At 44.9% G+C, this 20,930-nt stretch overlaps 1 protein-coding gene across 9 annotated transcripts in view; it reads right to left on the reverse strand.

Annotated features, from left to right (window-relative positions):
• The window catches only part of FHOD3 (formin homology 2 domain containing 3), a 528,593-nt gene that overhangs the window by 417,406 nt on the left and 90,257 nt on the right, over positions 1-20,930 (reverse strand). The gene's annotated exons all lie outside the window — the stretch shown is intronic.

Below are 20,930 nucleotides of genomic sequence, written 5' to 3' on the forward strand. Positions count from 1 at the left end.
AGACAGGGGAGCCATCTCCCCTCTCCCACCACTGCTCCCAAGAGATGAAAGATCTGTGCTGACTGTGATTCCATCAGCATACTGAGATTTGTGCAGAAAGTTCAATTCATAGCACCGAATTGTTTTAATTTGCAAAACAGCATAAATTTAATAAGAAAAAGATGTTAAGATTAAAATCGCACTCAAAATGTCCTTTTTACTTCTAACATATTTATTCACTCTCTGTAAGCTTGTGCTTAAGCTCATTGAAGGAAAACTCCATTTGTTTCTGAGTTGCCTACATCAATATTCACTCTCCTATTCTTTCTTAGGAAAAGAACCCCAGTTTTACTTAGGGTGGCCCTGCAATCAGCTAAAATAATTCATTTCCATGACTCCTTAGCAGCTATCAGTAGCCACAGAACTAAATTCAGGCCAATCTAAAGTAGGCAGAAACTTCTAGAAAGTCTCTTTACACTCCCTTCCCCCTGCTGCCTGGAATACAGAAGTGATGACTAGAGCTCAGGCAGTTATCTTGGACAGGAAGGGATGTGCCAAGAGTGACTGAACATCGAGAGAGAACCATGTCCCTGATGACTTTGGACCTGTGATACTAGCTAGCTCTGGAAGGCAACACTCGGACTTCTTTTATACAATAGGAAAGGAATCTACTATCTTTAAACCATTCACTATTGTTTTGAGGGGTTGGTTATACAATGGTAAAATGAATTTTAAATAACAATTTTAAGGATTTTTTTTAAATTACCAATGAAGAGAGGATTCCATGAAGATAGAGGCAGTGACAGAGGCATAGTTTTTAACTCTTCCAAAACCCCACATAAAAAAAAGAAATGGGTTCTCTCTGTATGCTATAACAGAATGTAACCATAACATGCTTATAACAGCATGTAAATCTATAATTATCTCAAAATATTTTTAATTTTCTAAGTACTATCTTTTTAAAAAAAAATCAACCAGATAACAAAACAAAAACCTCATAAACAGCCTTTACAATCAAATGACAAATGTCAGGTACAACTAGGTGAGAAAAAATTCCACAAACACTAAAGCACAGGTGGATGAGGACGAACCACCATCTGCATGGTACCGGGGCGCTGTCAGCTGTTCAGCAGAAAACAGAGGAAAGTGATGAGGCACCTGACAGACGTGAGGTCAGAAGAACCCAAAATAGCTAACAGGTATTCACTGGAAAATCCAGCAGGCTGATATGAGAATAGCAGCTGAAACTGAGCGCAGTATTGACTAGTCCAACCCAAGGCAAGTCATGAGCCCACTGCTGGACTCCGAGACTGGAGCAGTCTAGTCCCTGTGAACTCTTAAAACTGGTCCCCGGGACATCCTTCCAGGATAGAGTAACTGCTGGGAGTGGAATCAAAACTGAGCAAGATAAAAGCAACAGTACAAAGGAAAGTGATGATTCAATTAAAAATGAGACTCAGAAACAGAGCCCAGAAATCTCAGAATGCAACCAGTCATGTTTCTGAACACTATACTAAAACAGGCTTTTCTGTGAAGTCAGAAAAACAACTCTGAACCAAGACTCCTTTTAAAAGTTCAGGAAAACTAATTTCACATGAACAACAAAGAAGTATAAAGGTCAAATTGCACACAGAGTTATTAGAGGGGAAAAGTGAATAAGGGGCTGAATAACATTTTTATAGACAAGGAAAGCATGCCAGAAAGACATATCTAAAGAACAAATCAAATTTGTAACCTACTTCTTTTTTAAAATGGGATAAAAAATGTAGAGAAATGACATAAGACAAGAAAGAACAATATAAATCAGATTGGGAACACAGAAATAAAATTACAGAATTCAGGTATGTTAAAGAAAAAAAATCACTAATACTCAGAAGTGATTATTAAACTGGAAGAAACAAGAGTAAAAAAAATACAACATATAATCTTGGTATGTAAAAAAGTTAAATAGGAATTTTTTAAATATTTATTTCCTTATCAGGTCTTAGATGCAGTATATAGGATCTTCATTGAGGCATACAAACTCTTAGTTGTGGCATGCGGGATCAATCCCGGACCAGGGATTGAACGTGGGCCCCCTGCGTTGGGAGCTCAGAGGATCAGCAACTGGACCATGAGGGAAGTTCCAGATAAGGATTTTCTTTTAATTCTAGAAGAAGAAAATTACTCAAAAGAAAGTAAATGATGACAGGTAGACAAAGAAGCTCTAAGACACACAGAACAGGAGTCCCTGAAGAAGACAAGCAAAACAAGGGAACGGAACCAACATCCAAAGCTAATATACACGAAAACTTTCCTCAAATTAAAAAGTATATATGTTTGAAAATACACACTGAAAGAGCACACTATGTACCTGAGAACATAAGCCCAGAATGACCTACTCCAAGGCACAGTCTAATTACTGAACTTTACAGAAGGAAAAAATCCTTTGGGAGTCTTAGCATAAAAAGTGACATGTAAGGGAAAGAAAAGTGGATCGTCTTCCGTTTTCAAAAGCAACTCTTTTGCAGGATAGAGTAACAAGGAAAGAAAATATGAGCTGATGACATCATACAGAGCAAACAATTTAAGTATAAATGTACCAATAAACTTGCTGCTGCTGCTGCTGCTGCTGCTAAGTCACTTCAGTCATGTCCGACTCTGCCACCCCATAGACGGCAGCCCACCAGGCTCCGCCGTCCCTGGGATTCTCCAGGCAAGAACACTGGAGTGGGTTGCCAGTTCCTTCTCCAATGCGTGAAAGTGAAAAGTGGAAGTGAAGTCTCAGTCGTGCCCGACTCTTAGCGACCCCATGGACTGCAGCCTACCAGACTTCTTAGTCCATGGGATTTTCCAGGCAAGAGTACTGGAGTGGGCTCCTCCGACCAATAAACTTAATGTGCAAAACCCTGAAGCTTCTTCTAAAAAAATCTGCTAGAATGAGGGTCCTCAAGTTTTTTATCTCCAACTCCTGACACTTTTCAAAGGGGACCAAGGAGCTTTGTTTATGCATGGGTGATAGCCACATAATTTACCTTTTATAAATTAAAACAGACAAATTTTAATGTTTTATGCAGTCAAATAACAAACCCACTATATGCTAACATAAACAACATATTTTAGGAAAAATAACTGTCTTTGTAAACCAAAATAGTTTAGAGAAGAGTAGCCTTGTTTTCATCTTTGTAAATCTCTTTATGGTCTCTCCGAATACCAAACAGCCAGACTCACCTGTCTGCTAATGCATTTAAAACTGCTGTGATATCACAAGTCACATAACTTCTAGATAACTCCACTGTGCACTTGTGAGAGAAAGAGAGTAGCTGAAAACAGGGGAAATAATGTCTTAGAATTAGCATGAAAACAGTTGTGACCTCAAAGACTTCCTAACTGGAGAATGAGCTGCAGACACACAAGATGACTAGCAAGGTATGAACATAAGGCTCGATCTCTCTCTCTGTGCTGAGTTCAGCTGCGTCTGACTCTTTTCGACCCCATGGACTACAGCCCACCAGGCTCATAAGGATTGATAGCAACCTCTAAACATGAAGGTACCTGTAGAACTAAGAGGAAATGAGGGCTGAAATAAAGAGAGGAGCTGAACATTTTGACAGTGTCGATAGGGAACTAAAAAAAAATAGAGCAGACGTAAAAAGAGAACCTTAATTCTCTATCACTAAGTACTATTATTCAGACCCTTCTGGGAATGTGACTTAAAGTAAATGGGTAAACATGGGCTATTCTATCCACTCCTGTGTCTGAGTTCAGCATCAGAAGCAACCCTACACCCATAACCCAGTACTCCTCTCTCACATGCCTCTAGTACCTTTCTAAGTAAGAGATCTGGTCCTTATTCTAGTCTCAACATGCCCAAAACTGAACGCACAGACCGTCTCCACAAATCACAGGTCCTGTGTCTCTCTTAGGTTTAGGTGTCCTCCCACTGTGCAGGGTTGGAAATTGCTGGGGATCCCCTGATTGGCTTTCTCTCTGCAAAATACTCAAAAAGGTCTTCAAAAATACTCATAAAGAACATTGTCTGAACTGCCTTCAGACAGCCATTCAAAGTCTATGGGTCCTCTCATCCAACAGTTCACTATCAGTGCATGGGTTTGGGAAGGGCCAGTGAAACAAATGGCTGTGTCACGGCACTGTCGAGCGCCAGTGCCTGTGTAGGTGTGCTCCTACTTGCTCACTCACACTTAGACCATCCCTGGAAAGATGCATTAAAAAGCTGGTGACACTGACAGGCCAAACCAGGGTGACCAGCAGGGATGGGAGGGGATTGCTCACTCTTTGTCCTTTATGCCTTCTAATTTTCAAACTGCTGCATTCAAAAGAATAAAATTACAGCTTCTAAATCAAGTCAGCTGCATTAAATGCAAAAGACCCTGTACAGATGAAGAACACTTAACAATTCTAGGAAAACATAATTTATATAGACAAACCAATTAAAAGACAGAACCAGGTTTTAACAGCTGGGAAAAAACAAAGAGTCCTCTTCATCAAAACCCCAAGCCAGCCCTCAGGGCTCTGTGTCTGCCCAGAGAGGCAGTAACTCTCGCCTGATAAAAGTCCCCCAACCACAGCCCGTGCTGGAGACGGATGGACAACTGGTCACATGTGGTCACTTTTTTTCTTGGCTTTTCTGAGCCCTGCTCCAGTCTCTTCAAACCAAAATGTAAGCCTTGTCTCTGCAGAATTCAACCCACATATATGTCACTGAAACACATCTGCACACCAGTATAATAAGTCCCACAACCCTGAGGGGCCCTGGAAGAAACCAGAACCAAGATCTGCCATGCTCCATGGGCACCAGCTGAGCCTCAGAAAGGGTTTGGTTAAAAACAAAAATGACATCACTCAGACATCAAAGAGGAAGGATTTTTAAAGGGGCCTCCATTTTTTCAAGCAGGCTCAATATAAGAAATGCCCATTTTAATAAGATTTGGGCATTTATAAATCTTTAATAAAATTTGGGCACAATAAAACCTGTAAGCCTGTTTTAAAATATATTTTGTGCCTTTGTATCAATATGAGGATCTAAATAAATTTGAGCCAAAATGCTGGTTTCTGCCTCCAGACTATCTCAGAGGGATACCCCAAACAAAGAGAAACATCAAGGTTCAATGGCAACGGTCTCCCTTCACAACTAAACCACCAGGAGGTTTAATAACCAGCTGCAGTAACTAACCCACCCCAGATGCCTGGGATCATCTATTTATTGGTTGCTTATACTCTGTCATGATCCACATTTGTTTGATATACTCTTTTCTGTCATTTTAACACTCTATACCACTTCTAATCATTCTGGGAAACAGGATAAAGTCTAACTATAACCAGTATATCATGGAATCAAGGCCAACCACGGCTTCCTCCAATCACCCTTCACACACAAGCATAACCCTGGAGCTTCCCTCCACCATCAAGCCCCTCTCCAGTGCTCTGGTAGTGGGGGAAGCTGGTCAGCAATACCAGCCTCCTCACCTCCACCCTGACCTCTTGGCTCCTCCCCGTCCAATTCATCCTATGTACCATTTCCAGAATTACTATTGTTGTTCAGTCACAAGTCGTGTCCGACTCTTTGTGACCCCATGAACTGCAGCATGCCAGGCTTCCCTGTCCTTCACTATCTCCCAGAGTTTGCTCAAACTCATGTCCATTGAGTCAGTGATGCCATCCAACCATCTCATCCTCTGTCACCCCCTTCTCCTCCTGCTCTCAATCTTTCCCAGCATCAGGGACTTTTCACACCAGGTGGCCAAAGTATTGGAGCTTCAGCTTCAGCATCAGTCCTTCCAGTGAATATTCAGGGTTGATTTCCTTTAGGATTGACTGGTTTGACCTCATTGCTGACCAGGGAACTCTCAAGAGTTCTCCAGCACCACAGTTCTTCTCCAGCACCACAGCATCAATTCTTTGGCACTCAGCCTTCCTTATGGTCCAACTCTCACATTCATACATGACTACTGGAAAAACCATAGCTTTGACTATATGGACCTTTGTCAGTAAAGTGATTTCCAGAATATTCTTTCTCAAATCCCATTCCCATCATATTACTCCCCAGCTCAAAATCTGATTTCAGTAATTCCCTTATGTTCTACTTAGTAAAAATCTCACTGTCTCTTTGTAAGCCTATGTACCCAAAAACTTTATTAATACTCTTTATTTGAGCAGCACAATGTTTAAACTGTTATCATCATGTTTAAAACAATGAACCCATGAAGCAGGCAGCATCCTCCCCAGTCAACAGCTCAGAAAACCCTGGTATTTGTACCCATCACACACACCCACAGCATTTAATGCCTTGGTCTTCAGTCCAGGTAGGTAGGATTCTCTCTGCTCCCAGAATCACTCTGCTCCTCCTCATGCCCCATTGTGTATCTTTCCTCCAGGAGCTCCTTCAGCTCTTCCATGTCACCTACTTAAACCCTTCCAGGCATTGATCAAACCAGTCACCTCCCAAGGCCTTTCCTATGACCAGTCTGTCTGTAGACCCCAGGCCTGCGGGTCCAGATGGATTAGCTTTCTGCCCTATGATAGGATACCATCAGAACTAGATTTTCGCAATGTTGGGGGTGGGGGGAAATCACATCAACCCAGTTAGGAGTAAGGAACAAGCTCATTTAGTACAATTTAAGGGGAAGACTCCTGGCCTCATCAAAAGACCCATTTTCTTAAGCTTCCTAGACAACAACTTCACTCAACTTTGCATCCTCTGGGTCTAACACAGTACCAGGTACACAGCTGGGGCTCCTGATTACTGGCTTCCTGAGGGAACCCATCACCCACTGTCCTGGTGTGGATCAGTCTAATCAGACTCCTCTCAACATGGGCATGACTGCAGCTCATGAGTCCCTCGGGGGCCTTTCTGGGGGCAGCTCCTGAGCAGTGGTTCTCAACTGAGGCCAATTCTGCCCCCATCTGGCAATTTCTGCAAGAATTTTTTGCTGTTACAAGTGGGGGCGGGGAGGTTGGTACTGGAATCTAGTGCATAGAAATCAGTGTGTGCAAGTACACGTGTATGCAAGCATACGTGCTGATCGTGTCTGACTCTGTGACACCATGGACTATAACCACCAAGCTCCTCTGTCCGTGGAATTTTCCAGGCAGGAATACTGGATTGGGTTGTCATTTCCTTCTTCAGCAGATCTTCCTGAATCAGAGATTGAACCCATGTCTCTTGTGGCTCCTGCATTGGCAGGCGGGATCTTTATCAGTTGAGCCACCTGGGAAGCCACGTAGCGGTAACAGATACCAGTAAACATCGTAAAATGCACAGGAGGATCCATGATAAATGAGTCTCTGGTTCCAAATGTCAACACTACCGAGGAGGAGAGGGAACAAAACAATGAGAGAGGAAGTGCCTGCAAGACCGAGGCCTCTAGAGGAATGGATGGAAACATCCCATTAGCCGCCAGATCCATCCTAAATGCTTTCGACGTGACGTTGCATTATTTAACGTCAAGCAGCATAGCCTTCTGCCCTGCAGCCGTCCCAGAAGCATGTGGTGGGCATGGCAGACACTCCGGCATGACCACATCGCAAAGTCTAGGAGCCGGCCACCACATTGCTGCCTACTAATTTTAATCTCTCTTTCTCAAAGGTCAGGAATATTTTCGGACCTCTCAGCACATGCATGCGGTGGGCAGACTGGATCTATGCTGCTTCCAGTTGGCGAGGCACTTCATTTGCCAGCACCCAGGGCTGAGTTACAGGCTGACCTTTGTCCCCGTCACTCTCCCAGGGACTTTTTTAGTCCATTATCCTAACTGGCAAATGATATGTAAGGACCAGAAGGCTATGAGTCCGTGATTATATTTATAATGAAAGCATCGTCTCCAAAAGAAAACAGTAATTCATTAAAACCGCCCTGCCCGTCTGCCATTACAGTAGCTGAAAGAAAAAGAATGGGCTTCACGGTGAGGTACAAATGAGCTGCCAGAGCATGAAATGCAGACAAAGCCGGACAAAGGAGGGAGAGATGCAACCCGCCTGGTCCCAGGACAAGTTTCGCCCTGGCTGCACAGCATGGCTGGATCCAGAGGGGAGGGACAGGGTAGGCAGCAGCCGGGGCTCAGGGTCTGGGAAGGCAGGGAACCCCCTTCCCTGTCCCCTGCTCAGGGCAAGCATTTTGAGCAGACACCTCAGCTGTGGCCACCACCTCTCATCAGCACTTCAGAGAAACTCCAGAGGGACTGGGGAAGAAAAGGCAGGTGGCTCCATGGTCTGATACTTCAGCTGGACTCTCACCGGGATGCCAACACCCCTCCCTTATTATTCCCTGGGCTGGATGAAGAGCACCATATGCGCTGTGGCTGTGCACTCTGCTGGGAGGCTGCTCACAGCTGCTTGCTGTGCTCACAAAGCACCAGCCATGTGCTTGGTGGGGTTCTAAACACGATGTGGTTCAACTCAACCCCCAACACCCCTATGACTGTCCTGCTCAACGGGAGAGAAAAGGGGCAGAGAGAAGTCACACAGCTTTTCAGTGGTGGAGTCGGGGTGTGGAGAGAAGGAAATGGCAACTCACTCCAGTATTCACACCTGGGAAAGCCCATGGACAAAGGAGCCTGGCGGGCTACAGTCCATGGGTCGCAAAGAGTCAGACAGGACTGAGCGACTCACACTCACTTCACTTCACGGGCAAGAAGCAAGAAAGCTAAGGTAGGGCCATTCCCTGCCCACAGACGTGGACTCCTAATCTTTCCAAGTTGGTTTCATCCATGAATGACTCATGACTAGTCTGTTTTCCAGTTGTTCTTTCCCCCCAATCCTGCCATCTCTCCATAAATTCTATTACATGATTACTCTAGATCCCAGGGTTTGCTGGTTTAGTAATTCCTTCTTCCCCATCCAAACATTCACGTGAGGGGTGACAGAACCACGGTCATGGCGAACACGTGTGCCCTGCTACATCAGTCACTCACGACGTGGTCACTCTTGCAAGCAAGTTTGCCGCGAGTGCACGCATCTCAAAACCACGTCTTGTTCACAGCTTGGTACACCAGGCTGCAGAGGCCAGAGTGCCATGTGCTATATTGCTTTTGTTACAGTATTCGGACAAGTGTTAACGGAAAATATCGAAGGTCTAGAATGTGCTTGCCCAAAATCAAAACGGGCAGTCCTGGGCACTCCGGCCACAGTGCCCACAGAGCAGGACCCCAGCCCTGGAACAGGTTCCACCTCCTCCATCAACAACAGTGAGCACACAGCCCCGACAGAGTCACACTTTATTTTAGACTCACTCCCTCTCTTTCAACTCAAATACTGCTGCCCTAAAAAGAACAAAGCTCAGGGCATCTCCAGTTTTAATTTAGCCTGGCACAGCCAGCCTGCCCTGAGCCGCCATCCCAGCTGAGTGGAGACGGGCAGGAGCAGCTGCCTGTCATCTCTACTCTGGACACGCCACCCTCGTCTTCCGAACACACGGCGCATCTCTCTAAGTTGCCTGACAAAGCAGCACCCTGCCTGCCTTCAGGAGAAAGGCTAGAGCTAAAAGGATCCACATCCCCAACTCCAGAGCCCAGTCTGAAGAGATCTTCTCTGTGGGGCTAACGGGGTCTCACCCTCCTAAATTCAGAAGCACGTGGGAAATGAGGCATGCCAGGCAGACCAACAGAGCTGGACCACTGATGCAGCTCGGGAGAGAGCTGGCCTCGCCCCTGGGGCCAGAGGGCATCCTGAGCAGCTCAGGGGATGACCCCCGGCCCACCAGAGGGACAGGCTGCTTGCCCACGGCAGAGCCAAGACCTGGAGGGTCCTTAAAACAGGACACACGAAAAGAAGAGCTGAGCCTCACCTGCTCACTGCCTTCTCCCAGACCCACCATCTCTCCTTGGGCAGGAGTGAAGAAGGAGGGGTGGCCACAGTGTCCTCCTGGGATCTGAGTAGAAGTCCCTGCTCTCTCTGCAAGTAGGAAGAGTGAGACACGGGGCTCCCTGTGATGTAGTCACATCTGAGGAGAATGAAAATCCATGTCACATCATCCTAAGGACTGTCTGTACAGTTCAGTTCAGTTCAGTTGCTCAGTCGTGTCTGACTGTTTGAGACCCCATGAACCTCACCACGCCAGGCCTCCCTGTCCATCACCAACTCCCAGAGTTCACTCAGACTCATGTACATTGAGTCGATGATGCCATTTAGCCATCTCATCCTCTGTCATCCCCTTCTCCTCCTGCTCCCAATCCCTCCCAGCATCAGGGTCTTTTCCAATGAATCAGTTCTTCGCATGAGGTGGCCAAAGTACTGGAGTTTCAGCTTCAGCATCAATCCTTCCAGTGAACACCCAGGACTGATTTCCTTTAGAATGGACTGGTTGGATCTCCTTGCAGTCCAAGGGACTCTCAAGAGTCTTCTCCAACACCACAGCTCAAAAGCATCAATTCTTCAGCACTCAGCTTTCTTCACAGTCCAACTCTCACATCCATACACAACCACTGGAAAAACCATAGCCTTGACTAGATGGACTTTTGTTGGCAAAGTAATGTCTCTGCTTTTGAATATGCTGTCTAGGTTGGTCATAACTTTCCTTCCAAGGGGTAAGTGTCTTTTAATGTCATGGCTGCAGTCACCATCGGCAGTGATTTTGGAGCCCCAAAAAATAAAGTCTGATGCTATTTCCACTGTTTCCCCATCTATTTCCCATGAGGTGATAGGACCAGATGCCATGCTCTGTACAGGCAGCACGCTTTTAACACACAGTCCTCCGGGAAAGGGCAGTAACAACAGCTAGGTAAGTCACCTGGAATAAGGAGGTGATTCCTTCCATTTTGGGTCTAGGAGTGCTGCCCTCCTAAGGAATGCAGTGAAGTCTCCAGTCGTGTCCAATTCTTGGCGACCCCATGGACTGTAGCCCACCAGATTCCTCCATCCATGGGATTTTCCAGGCAAGGATACTGGAGTGGGTTGCTATTTCCTTCTCCAGGGGACCTTCCCAACCCAGGGATCGAAGCCAGGTCTCCCTCATTGCAGGCAGACTCTTCACTGTCTGAGCCACCAGGGAATCCCAAGAGAGAGGGGAGGCAAAAAGCCTACAGCACCCGGTATTCCCAGGCAGTCTCCCATCCAAGTACTAACAAGGCCCCACATTGTTTAGCTTCTGAGATCAGATGAGATCGGGCACATTAGGAAAAATGCAGAAACAGAGAGCTGCCTGACCCACTCTGACCCCCTGGGCGCTTCATGGAGCTGAGCGACAGACTCAAGAACACACTGTGCCCATTTTCTGATTCTCTCTAAGAGACAGCTGACCGAGGGAGGCACGCAGGGGCTCCAGAAGTTTGGTTTGGTTTTCTCTGCTTAGCTTGGGCCTTGCATCTAGTTTAAGAATCAAGGAAAAGTCAGAAAGACACGGTATGCCACAGAAATCAAGAGGAGAGAAATGGAGAGTATAGTTAAAATTTTATGAACAAATATTCTTGGAGAAAAACACAACAAAAAGACAAAAGATTTAAGAGAGAGACCAATGTAGCCAAACTATTAAAAAGACTCCCTCAAAACACTTTTTAAATGTATACAGAGAATTTTCCAGTATTTATATGAACTATGTCCCCAAGCTCAGGTGGGAAAACTGAGGCTTGGGACAGTTCTATGATTGGCTTCTAGAAACCCCAAACTCCTTCCTCCGGTAAGGCCCCTTTACCCCTCTGCCCTCAGGGAGAGGAAGGTCCTCCATCCCTGCCCTGGGAACAGGACATGGACAGATCACACACGTGGAGAATCAAGAGTGAATGGTGAAACTCCCACACTAAAAGCACCAGGGACATGTGGTGGGCAGGCTGGAGCCCATCCAGCGGGGGGTGGAAACTGGCATGGATGAAGTTCAGGTCTCCAGTGGACACAGCACACATCTCAACAACAGATCCAGAGCTTAGGGCAGAGTTGGAAACTTCAAACACGTAGCTTCTAGTTAGATCCACGAGTAGAGGGAACTGCTCCCTGACTTCAGACAATACTACCAAGGCACAGTAATGAAAACAATGTGGTATTGGCACAAAACAGACATACAGCTCAACAGAGCAGACCAGAGAGCCCAGAAATAAACCCACACACCCACGGTCAACTGATCTATGACGAAGGAGGCAAGAACATCCAATGGAGAAAAGACGGTCTCTTCAGCAAGTGGTGTTGGGAAAGCTGGACAGCTGCATGTAAATCAGTGAAGTTAGAACACATCCTCACACCATACACAAAAATAAGCTCAAAATGGCTTTCAGACTTAAATATAAGACATGACACCATAAAGCTCCTAAAAGAGAGCATAGGCAAAACATTCTCTGATCTAAGTACTACCAATGTTTCCTTAGGTCAGTCTCCTAAGACAACAGAGATAAAAACAAAAATAAACAAATGGGACCTAACTAAACTTAAACGATTTTGCACAGCAAAGGAAACCATAAACAAAAGGAAAAGATAACATATACTGGGAGAAAATATTTGCAAATGATGTGACCAACAAGGGCTTAATTTCCAAAACACACAAACAGCTCATTCAATGCAATAACAACAACAACAAAACCCAATCAAAATATAGACAGAAAAAAAATGGGCATAAGACCTAAATGGACAAACCTTCAAGGCATAGAGATGGCCAGCAGTGACATGAAAAGATGCTTAACATTGCTAAGCACTAGAGAAACGCAAATCAAAACTGCCATGAGGTATGACCCTATGCTAGTCAGAACGGTCATCACAAAAAGTCTTCAAATAACAAATGCTGGAGAGGGTATGGAGAAAAGGGAACCCTCCTAACACTGTCAGTGGGAACGTAAATTGATCCAGCCACTATGGAGAACAGTATGGAGGTTCCTTAAAAAACTAAAAACTGAGCTACCATATGACCCAGCAATCCCACTACTGGGCGTATATCTGGAAAAGATGAAAACTAATTCAAAATGATACATGCACCTCAATGTTCATAGGAGCACTATTTACAATAGCCAAGACATCAAAGCAACCTAAATGTCCATCAACAAATGAATAAATAAAGGAGATGCAGTATTCAGTTCAGTTCAGTCGCTCCGTCGTGTCCAACTCTTTCTGACCCCATGAACTGCAGCACGTCAGGCCTCCCTGTCCATCATCAACGCCCAGAGTCCACCCAAACCCATGTCTATCAAGTAGGTGATGCCATCCAACCACCTCATCCTCTGTCGTCCCCTTCTCCTCTTGCCCTCATTCCTTCCCATCATCAGGGTCTTTTCAAATGAATCAGCTCCTCACATCAGGTAGCCAAAGTACTGGAGTTTCAGCTTTAGCATCAGTCCTTCCAATGAACACACAGGACTGATTTCCTTTAGGATGGACTGGTTGGATCTCCTTGCAGTCCAAGGGACTCTCAAGAGTCTTCTCCAACACCACAGTTCAAAAGCATCAGTTCTTCAGCACTCAGCTTTCTTCACAGTCCAATTCTCACATCCATACATGACCACTGGAAAAACCATAGCCTTGACTAGACGGACCTTTGTTGGCAAAGTAATGTCTCTGCTTTTCAATATGCTGTCCAGGCTGATCATAACTTCCTTTCAAGGAGTAAGCATCTTTTAATTTCATGGCTGCAATCACCATCTGCAGTGATTTTGGAGCCCAAAAAAATAAAATCAGCCACTGTTTCCACTGTTTCCCCATCTATTTGCCATGAAGTGATAGGACTGGATGCCATGATCTTAGTTTTCTGAATGTTGAGCTGTAAGCCAACTTTTTCACTCTCCTGTTTCACTTTCATCAAGAGGCTCTTTAGTTCTTCTTCACTTTCTGCCATAAGGGTGGTGTCATTTGCATATCTGAGGTTATTGATATTTCTCCTGGCAATCTTGATTCCAGCTTGTTGTGGTATAAATATAAATATATATATATATGAATATTCCTCAGCCATAAAAAAGAATAAAATAATGCCCTCTTGTAGCAATATGGATGAGCCTAGAGATTATCATACTAAGCAAAGTCAGACAGAGAAAGACAAACACCGAATGATTTCATTTATGGTGTGGAATCCAAAAATGATATAAATGAACTTATTTTCAAAACAAAAACACTCACAGACTTAGAAAACAAATTTATGGTTACCAAAGGGGAAGAGAGTGAGGGATAAATTAGAAGTTTTTGATTAGCAGGTATAAACTAATATATACAAAACAGATAAACAAGGTCTTACTGTATAGTACAGGGAACTATGTTCAATATCTTATAACAAACTGTAATGGAAAAGAAACTGAAAAAGTTTATATATGTATACATATATACACATACATACATATATATATATGAATCACTTTGCTATACACCAGAAACTAACATAAAGTTGTAAATCAACTATACTTTCATAAAAATTGCTTCATATTTGTACTGCATTTACTGTGTGCCTATCCATTTCCTTTACAGCACTTGACGTGGTGGTGACACCCAGGAGGCATTCCATAAGCGTTGATGAGTTATTTTCTAAGTCAGGTGGAAAGCTGGATATCTCTCACATTACAGGAATATAAATGATAGTATATTTTCAAGCCTACTCATAAGTTACGGCTGAATCTTAACGGTAGCAGCAACAAAGCTCCTGCTCATAGAAATCCCACAGGGGCTGCCAGATGTCAGGTTTTTGACCGAAGACAGACTCCTGGCTCACCAGTCCTTTCAGCAGCTCTGAAGAGAAACACAAGGGTCTCCATTTTTGGAGAAGTCAGTGCCATGTCCTGGGCCTGGCTGCCTGACGATGCTAGTACCAGGATCAGAATCCTGCCTCCCATGGCTCCACCCTGGTCCGCCAGTTCTCCTCCATTTGGACACCCCTAAAGAGGGACCAGTACCCTCAGCTACAGCCTGGGTCCCCAGACCTGAGAAGGCCCTCTCCATGACAACTGATTTTTTTCTTACTTTGTCTTCTAAGCTATTTGTTTAAGGAAAATTAAGAGATGCCAGAGGAGGATTCTACAAAATAAAAAAACTGGCATGTTTTAAATATATAATCTTGGGTTCTAGTCACAGCCTCCTTTGGAGGTGACAACACAAGTCGTCCTCACAAGGCCCAGGTCAGCAGTCTCTTGTCGTGCCCATGAGTGAGAACCCCAAATTCCACAAGCCCCCCAAGCCAGAAGCCACAGCCTAGACCCACCAGAGAATCCTGACAAAGACAGGGCCTCAAGTCAGACCATGGAAAGGACTGAATCCCAAACCCTGGAGGAGAGTCAAAGAAAAGCAGGGCTACACCTAGGACCCCAAGGCTAAGCTGTCCCTCAGTCCCACCATTCGGATATCTGCAGTGGGTACAAACCAGCATTCTGACCTCAAATTGCCTGGCCTGAGCTGTTCCAGGCATTCTGGGAGGCCATCTCAACGGACACACTTCTCTTCAAGATTTCACTACCTTCCATGAAAGAAAAAAAAAAAAAAAAATCTACACCAAATTGCATCAGTGACTCACCCAGCCTTGGCAGTTGCTAGCCAGGCAGCTTTGTGAGCTCCTTTTCAGAGTCCATAATGGGCTGGTAATTGTTTTTACGGCTTTCTGATGAAGTGCAAAGCACTGCATGGCACTCTGCACTGCTTCTTCCTGGTGGCCTTGGAGACCTCGGAGCCAGTGCCTGGTGAAGGAGATAGGACCTGGTCTGCCCATCCTCAGCCACCCACTTCACCCTCACCAACTCCAGCACCCAAGCCCCATGTCCAGGCACTCTGATGAGCGGCTAGAGGGCCAGAGCATGACATCATGGGGCAGCTTTCTAAGGTATCCTGAGCCAAACAATTCATTTTTTAAAATCCCCAGGATACTAAGTCAACTGACAATGTTACAGTTATATGTGTGGGGAGTTTACCATCATTAGTATAGTTGCCGAAATCAGCCCTGAATATTCATTGGAAGGACTAATGCTGAAGCTGAAGTTCAAATACTTTGGCCACCTGATGCAAAGAGCCAACTCATTGGAAAAGACCCTGATGCTGGGAAAGATTGAAGGCAAAAGAAGAAGGCAGCAAACTCCAGGAGATGGTAAAGGAGAGAGAAGCCTGGCATGCTGCAGTCCATGGGGTCACAAAGAGTGGGACATGACTGAGCGACTGAACAACAGAATAGCTGTTGTAAATAAACATTGATTGTATTTTTAGGTACCACTGGAACAGCTCATCTATTTGAGCATTTTGTAAATATCAACTTGGAATTCTTTTACCACTTTTACAGTGTTCAGAGCATAATTTTTCAACCCTAAAATTATGATACAAAGTAACTAGCACTCAGTGTTTTTATTCCTTTTCATACACTTGTCTTATTTGATTTCTGAGAAGCATTATCCTCCATTTCAGCAGTCCTTTCTGGAGAACACGATCTTGAAACACAAAGGATCGGGGAGAAAGGCTGCCTTCACTAACACAAAACCCACTTCATTTCAGTGAAGATGAGAGTTGTTCAGTAAATATGTTGTTCAATGCTTTCCACTGGAACATTCCAAAATGTATCAAAAGCAGGATAACTGAAAAGAAGAGAACCACAAAAATGACCCAAATGTCACTAGCTAAACAGAAACCAGGGACTCAGAATGGCCCTTCAGGTCTTGGGGTCACCATATCCACTGTGTAATACCAAAGAGAATGTTAACAGAAACTTACCGACAGATAGTTTCAAATCTGTCTGCCAATCAGCAAAGGGCAGCAAGTAAAACATACTGTAAATACATTCAGTCCAGTTCAATCACTCAGTTGTGTCCAACTCTTAGAGGCCCCATGGACTGCAGCATGCCAACTCCCCCTGTCCATCACCAACTCAAGGAGTTTGCTCAAACTCATGTTCATTGAGTCAGTGATGCCATCCAACCATCTCATCCTCTGTCGACCCCTTCTCCTCCTGCCTTTAATCTTTCCCAGCATGAGGGTCTTTTCCAGTAAGTCAGCTCTTCGCATGAGGTGGCCAAAGTATTGGAGTTTCAGCTTCAGCCATCAGTCCTTCCGATGAATATTCAGTACCAATTTCCTTAAGGATGGAGTGGTTGGATCTCCTTGCAATCCAAGGGACTCTCAAGAGTCTTCTCCAACACCACAGTTCATAAGCACCAATTCTTTAGCACTCAGCTTCAGTACCAATTTCCTTAAGGATGGAGTGGTTGGATCTCCTTGCAATCCAAGGGACTCTCAAGAGTCTTCTCCAACACCACAGTTCATAAGCACCAATTCTTTAGCACTCAGCTTCAGTACCAATTTCCTTAAGGATGGAGTGGTTGGATCTCCTTGCAATCCAAGGGACTCTCAAGAGTCTTCTCCAACACCACAGTTCATAAGCACCAATTCTTTAGCACTCAGCTTCCTTTATGGTCCAACTCTCACATCCGTACATGACTACCAGAAAAACCATAGCTTTGACTAGACAGACCTTTGTTGTCGAAGTGATGTCTCTGGTTTTTATTATGCTGTCTAGGTTGGTCACAGCTTTTCTTCCAAGGAGCAAGTGTCTTTTAATTTCATGGCTACGTCACCAGCTGCAGTGATTTTGGAGCCCAGAAAAATAAAGTCTCCATTTCCATTGTTTGCCCATCTATTTGCCATGAAGTGATGGAACTGGATGCCATGATCTTCGTTTTTGGAATGTTGAGTTTTAAGCCAACGTTTTCACTCTCCCCTTTTACTTTCATTAAGAGGCTCTTTAGTTCCTCTTTGCTTTCTGCCATAAGGGTGGTGTCATCCGCATATCTGAGGTTATTGATATTTCTCCCAGCAATTTTGATTCCCGCTTGTGCTTCATCCAGCCTGGCATTTTGCATGATGTACTCTACATAGAAGTTAAATAAGCAAAGTGACAATATTAAGCCTTGACATTCTCCTTTCCTAATTTTGAACCAGTTCTAATTGTTGCTTCCTGACCAGATTAGCTGGGTATTAGCTGCATTAGAGTTCTACAGCTTATTGTTGCAGTTAATCATCTCACACAATCCTGAGATTCAGTTCTGGATAAGGTCCTTTAAGAAATGGAGAGAAGACATGGATTTCATACAAGTCACTTCTACCTATGAATAAATCAGACACTTTACAGGTAATTTCCTTTAAGAACTACTGGATAATCACATTTCAATTGTGCTCTAACAAGCTGTAAAGCAACAAAATACAAACTTTGTCACAACGACAATGATATTCACCATTTGCCCCAAGTAACACATGCCAGGAACCATGCTTGGATCTATACAGACACCACCTCCACGAATATTTACATCAGTACCAGCAGAGAGGCATCAGGACCCCCTTGTCCTCACTGTCATATATAAGCAGACAAACCTAAAAGGGTTGAGTAACTTGCTCATGGACACAAAGATTTGGGGCTGCATTTAACCCCAATTTGTCTGATTCTAAAGCACATACCTATTCTTTGAGCCCATAAATCAATACCCAATATAAACTGCTTCTAAAACGTGGATCCAGCACCAATGCAGTATTTATTTAATCCTCATAACAATGCTTTAAAGAAGTATTATTAATATCCCTTCTTGATAAATGAAGACACTGAGGCTCAGAGAGGTGAGGTTACTTGCCAAAGTCACATAGCTCCTCAGGGCAGGTCTGGTTCTAGACTCTGTGTTCTCTTGATGGGCTCAACAGATGCCTGCTGCTGCTGCTGCTAAGTTGCTTCAGTCATGTCCAACTCTATGCGACCCCATAGACGCAGCCCACCAGGCTCCCCCATCCCTGGGATTCTCCAGGCAAGAACACTGGAGTGGGTTGCCATTTCCTTCTCCAATGCATGAAAGTGAAAAGTGAAAGTGAAGTTGCTCAATCGTGTCCAGCTCTTAGCAACCCCACGGACTGCAGCCCACCAGGTTTCTCCATCCATGGGATTTTCCAGGCAAGAGTACTGGAGTCGGGTGCCATTGCCTTCTCCCAGCAGATTCCTGGAGCATGGTAATCACTGATAAAGGCCAGCCAATGCAAGTACAGGCCCTGGAGTCAGGAAGACCCACATGAGTATCTCAGCTCTGTCACATACTCCCCTCGAGACCTCAGCCAAGCAAGCAGACCACAAGTGCCTCAGTGTTCTCCTCTGTTAAATGGGAGTAGTAATCCCCTCCCCTCAGAGGTTGTTGTGAGGACTAAAGTAGATAGTACTTTGCTCAGTGTCTGGTGGGACGGAAATGCAGTGGAAATTTCCCTTTCTGCTTGTATAAAAGGAAAACTTCATAAAAAGTAACACAATAGGACTTTTCCAGCTAACAGTTGACAGATACAGATGTGAATCAGCTCTGCGGTTCAGCTCTCTGTCCCTGGGCGAGCAAGCAAACCTCTCTGAATCCCGCTTTCTTCTTCTGTAAATATAATGAATGTGTCAGAAGGATAAATGGAATAACCTGTGTTAAGCACTCTGCACGGAGCAGGTGCTCAATACAGCAGCTGATGGGGCCTGGGGATGACTCACATGCAGCGTCCACCTCCAAAAGGCCCCAAGTGAAGCCAGTGTTGGTCCTCCTCCCCTAGACTAAGGCGCGTGGCAGGGAGAGCAGTGTGATTCATAATGACTCTGACTCTGCTTTCAGACAAAATCTTCAGACCTAAATCCCTGCGCTCCTTCCATCTGTCCATCATCCATCCCTAGGCGAAATCCAGGGCACACAATGCACCCACCCAGGAAGGATCCTTCCAAAGAAGAGGCGACAGTGGGGCTAGCAGGCTCTCAAGTCATCATATGTTGCCTGCACAGGCCAACCACCAGGTCTTGGCCATCCCTGCTTGGAACAATCAGAATCAGCATCTCCACCGGGGCACATTCCATCACCTGCCCCAGGAAGATCCACGATCACCCTTCACGATGCTTCACCATCTTCTTCACGAGTTTTTCAGTGGTCATCAACTGGTTACACTGGGACCAAGAGCATCTCACCCCCTTCCCCAAAAGAAGCGTCCCAGGCTCTGTTCCGAAGAGCAGTCTTCTGTCAGGGTGTTGGCACAAATCACCACCATCTTACCTGCAACCTCAGGATGCAGATTTAAGGGTCACAGCTCCATGGGGGACCCAGAACTACCCAGGGTGGAGGCAGACAGTGGCCCCCAGACCCCACTCACATTGCTCTGCCTAGCAACCAGGCCACGAGCAACCAGAAGCTATGCACTTCCAGCTTTACACGAGACCTCCAGAACTGAGAGTCCTCCTGGAAACACTCTTTAAAGGATACTCCACCCACTTGCACAGCTTTGTTACTTTCTACTTCCTTCCACATTCTGTTTACTGCCTTTTATTCTTCTTTCTGAGAAAATACCTAAGAAATTCAATTCTGAAAGCAAATGAATTAAACTTAAATACATGTCAATTCTACAACCTTTTCAGTGGTTCTTTTGAGTTCCTGGACCCAATTCCAGTGTGTGTGTGTGTGTGTCTGTGTGTCTGTGTGTACGTGTGTCTGTGTGTCTGTCTAGGCTTCCCCACACCAACAAGCCATCCTCAGACCACCAGCTGAGTGTCCAGCCATTCGTCTTGATGCTGACACTATCTAGACGGTGCAATAGCTGTCCCATAAGTCATCCCACAAGAATGCCCCCACCCGACTTCAGAAGCCAATCCCAAGTTGTTACCCATGCTTCTGATCAACCAGCAACAGATCAGAGGTTCCAATGAACCTCTCCTTGGGTTTGATTAACTTGTTAGAGCAGTTCACAGAACTTAAGAGAAACATTTCACTCACTAGGTCACCAGTTCATTATGGAAGGATGTAAATCAGGAACAGCCACATGGAAGAAATACAGCAGGCAAAGTCAAGGGCAAGAGCGAGGATCTTCCATGCCCTCTCCAGATGCCACTCTCCCTGAATCCCTGTGTGTTCACCAACCCAGAGGTTCTCTGAAACCTATACTTTAGGGGTTTTTAATAGAGGCTTCATTACAGGGTCATAACTGATTAAATCATTGGCCATTGGTGATTCATCCAACCTCTATCTAACGCCTCTCATCTCCCTGAAGGTCAGGGGGTAAATTGGAAAGTTCCAAACCTCTGATCACATGGTGGGGATTCCCTG

Source organism: Ovis aries, chromosome 23 (genome assembly GCF_016772045.2).
Source record: "Ovis aries strain OAR_USU_Benz2616 breed Rambouillet chromosome 23, ARS-UI_Ramb_v3.0, whole genome shotgun sequence".
Classification (NCBI taxonomy): Eukaryota; Metazoa; Chordata; class Mammalia; order Artiodactyla; family Bovidae; genus Ovis; species Ovis aries.